General features: G+C 52.7%; 1 long non-coding RNA gene across 1 annotated transcript; it reads right to left on the reverse strand.

The window, feature by feature from the left end:
- Positions 1–1,927: 1,927 nt before the first annotated feature.
- On the reverse strand, positions 1,928–2,735 carry LOC122208437. Its single transcript, XR_006197231.1, has 3 exons — positions 2,627–2,735; positions 2,439–2,538; positions 1,928–2,327 (listed from the first exon to the last, which is right to left on the reverse strand). It is a non-coding gene; the product is annotated as an uncharacterized LOC122208437 (long non-coding RNA).
- Positions 2,736–3,313: the final 578 nt, after the last annotated feature.

The following is a 3,313-nucleotide window of genomic DNA, read 5'->3' on the forward strand; positions in this document are numbered from 1 at the left end:
CGGGGCCTTTGCACTAGCTATATCATTTGACTGGGATGCTCCTTCCCCGGACACCTGGCTCACACACTGTGTCATGTTCTGGTTTTTGTTAAGAAGCCGCCTTCTCAATGAGGCTCCCTGGGACCACCATATTTCGAGTGCAATCTGCACACCCCTTTCCCCAGCACTCTGCTTACCTGCTCTCCTTTTTTTCTCCTTTCCTTAGTACTAACCGCCTTCCAGCATATGGTACAGCATCCTTATTTACTGTATTTCTTGTTTGTGGCCTGTAGCCTCTACTCGGATGGGGGCTCTTTGACTGCTTTGTTCACTGATGCATCTGTGGCATCTAGACAGGGTCTGGCATAGAATAGAAACTCAGTGAAAAACTGTGGAGTGAGTGAATGACTCCTCTAATCCCTGTAACAACCCTATGAGGTAGGCACTGTGATTTGGCCGCATTTTAGAGACACTGTAGCCGAAACTCAGAGAGCTTAAGGAGCTAGCTCCAGGTCACACCGTTAGTAGGCGGCAGAGCAGAGCTTCAGCTCACATCTGTCTTAGTCTGGGGTCCTAATTCTTAATCAAAACACTGAAATTTCCCCTGTTCCAGGTAAGACTCTGGTCTCTCAGTACCTGAAGTTGGTTCGGAGAGCGGGGACCCTCTGCCCTTGATTAATGGCAGCCCGAACTTGTCTCACAGCTTCCTCCCTGCTTGTTACAAGGTGCACAGCAGTCCCGTGTCCGGAGAGACTGTTTGCTCTCCCGTCGCCGCTGGCGGACTGCGAGGGCAGCAGCTGTGCCCTTCTTTTCTGGGTCTCTAACTCCCAGTGGGGCCAGCCCTCGCTTAGGCTCAGTAAATGTTGCAGCTAAGAGTGCTGTTGGTTGTGGTGGGAAGGTTGTTGTTTGCATCTTTCCCCCCTTCTGCAGGGGAGTCGGCTCCTTCTCGCCACATCTGCAGTGACCCGTGGGATGTGGTCTCAGCCGGAGGCTCTAAAGAAGGCATCTGTGACGGGGCATGTGTGTTGCTCCTCTTGCTCCCTTCTCAAAAGGAAACTTCTCTCTGGGGACACAGTCACTCACCCCACTCACCCCTGCCAACTGCCAGTCCTTTGGGCTCCCACAAAGATGCCCCGTTTGGAGGAAATGTTGGTCATATGAAATGAGGCTGGTTTCCCACTGATGGACTTTTGAGAGACTTTTCAGAACTGTTGTGTCTCTGAAGCTGTTGTTGTCTACTCATCAACAGCTCATCAGTAGGTAGGGACAGGCACCCTTTAGACTACAAGGTTTTTCTTTCCCTTTCTCCCTCCACAGGCTCCAAAATGCCTGCAGGATCATTGTGTAGAGGGGCCTGGAGGTGAACCCTCCTGTAACGTGACCAGTAGGCCCTCAGTGTACCTGCTCCACCGATGGGGCTGTGCATGGGCGCTTGCCCGTGTCTGCCTCGCTCTGTCCTGCCCATTGTCATTTTGTGCTGCTGTGATCCGGCTGCCAGTTGGGGTATGCTGTGCTTGTCAATACCATTTTGTGGATGGATTCACTAGACTCTCAAAGGCACTTCAAAAAGTGTTATTTAAAAAGACTGCCCAGCCTTTCGTGAAAGTACCCTTAAATTACAGCCCTTAAGTGAATGTGTTTCCTGCAACTCACTTTCAAAATTTATTTATTTTAATGCTCAGGTCCTCTTGGAGTTTTGGTTTCGATATTCTTGTCTCGGTTGACCTTTCCTGTCCTCCCCGTGCCTCGTACAGCAACATTGATTTTGGGTAATGTATTTTGATTTTAAGATGCAACCCATCCATAAACTTTTCTATCAATAATCCCGGCACACTCTGTGTACCCGACAGCTTAAAGGAAAATACCAGATTTATGGGGGCTTTTATTTTTGGCCAGTTTAGTCATTCACTGGCCTCACTGTCAAGGGATAAGGGCCTGAAGTCCAGCCCCAGGAATGCTGCCATCCAAGGGCAAATGTCAGGTCAGCTGCTCCAGATGGTGGAGGATGGCCCTCTCTGCCTGGATGATGGGGAGGAACTGATGACTGAGTGCCCCTAAGACACGGGGAAGGCAAGCGGAAAAGCTCACAGTCTGGGTTTCTGTTGTCGTCTTCTACCCCCACATGGAGATAAGAGAGCATCCTCTGCTCACACCGGGCCTTGGGGCCATCAGTGAGGTGGGTCCGCCCTTGCCCTGTCCCTGCCCGTGCGCGCTCTGAGAAGCAGGCCTGGCTTGCAGTCCCAGGTCTGGGCTGTCATTGCTGTGTCGGTGTCACTGCTCAGGGTCCCCTGTGCCTGGGGCTGTTTGTTTGCTTGTCAGAAACAGGATTGATTGGGCTTGTGGATTGCCTGGAGAGATGGAATGAGAGGAGAAACTCCAGGCAGAGCCTGCCTGCTTCACCTCAGACTTACCCAGCCATCATGTCCTGAGAGCCCAGTATTCATTTATCCAGCACATACCTGTGGGTATGGACTTTACAGTTTGCAGGGTGCTGGGGACCCCGCGGCATTCTGCCTGCAAGGAACCTGCATTTCAGCCCAGAAGGGGGTAGAGGCACACCTGCGAAGAAGAAACAAAACCGAAGCCTGATCATCTCAGTGGAGTGTAACACGTAACCTGCAGCCCACTCGCGCACACACGGACATACCTAGTGGGAGTCTTGGTGGACACAGGAAGACCTGAAGTGGACAGACAGGCAGAGACCTGGGAGAGGCAGAGTGCTTCAGGCAGAATGACGTGGCAAGGGTGAAGGCCAAGAGCAGGGCAAAGTGGGGAGTTGGAGAATAGAAGGTGGCAGAGCCTCATAAGTGAAGGGTGCACAGTTGGGACAGGGAGGCAGGTGAGGGCACATGTGGCCTTCCAGGCACAGGAAGGATTTCTGTGCCTAGAACAATGGGGCTCAGAGATTAACAGGACATGGCTCTGGTCATGGGCTTAGAGCCTAACAGGGAAGCAAATAGTGGGAGCTGGGTCCCCTCTGGCAAGACTTCATGGATGTGTGGCCTTTTTGTTCAGGAATGTGCGCAGAGAGGAGTTTGACTGGCTTCAGTGGGGGTGTGGGTAGGGTGTGTCAGCATCCCAGATGAGTAGCAGCCTCTGCAGGGGTGTGGAGGCGGGAGATCTGGGGAGTTGGTGCGGCAATGAGAAGAGTCCTGTGTGACGAGACCATTGACTAGCATTGAAGGTAGCAAGGAGGAGGTCTGACTGAGGGCAGCGTGAGGTAGTGGTGGGAGCAGAGAAGCTGGCAATCTGGGGAAAGGATAGGATGGGGCGTCTGGGTGGGGGGTGGGGGGTGGGGGCAGGAGCTAGGCGTTGTCACAGACCTCTCCTTATT

Source organism: Panthera leo, chromosome E2, assembly GCF_018350215.1.
Source record: "Panthera leo isolate Ple1 chromosome E2, P.leo_Ple1_pat1.1, whole genome shotgun sequence".
Taxonomy (NCBI): domain Eukaryota; kingdom Metazoa; phylum Chordata; class Mammalia; order Carnivora; family Felidae; genus Panthera; species Panthera leo.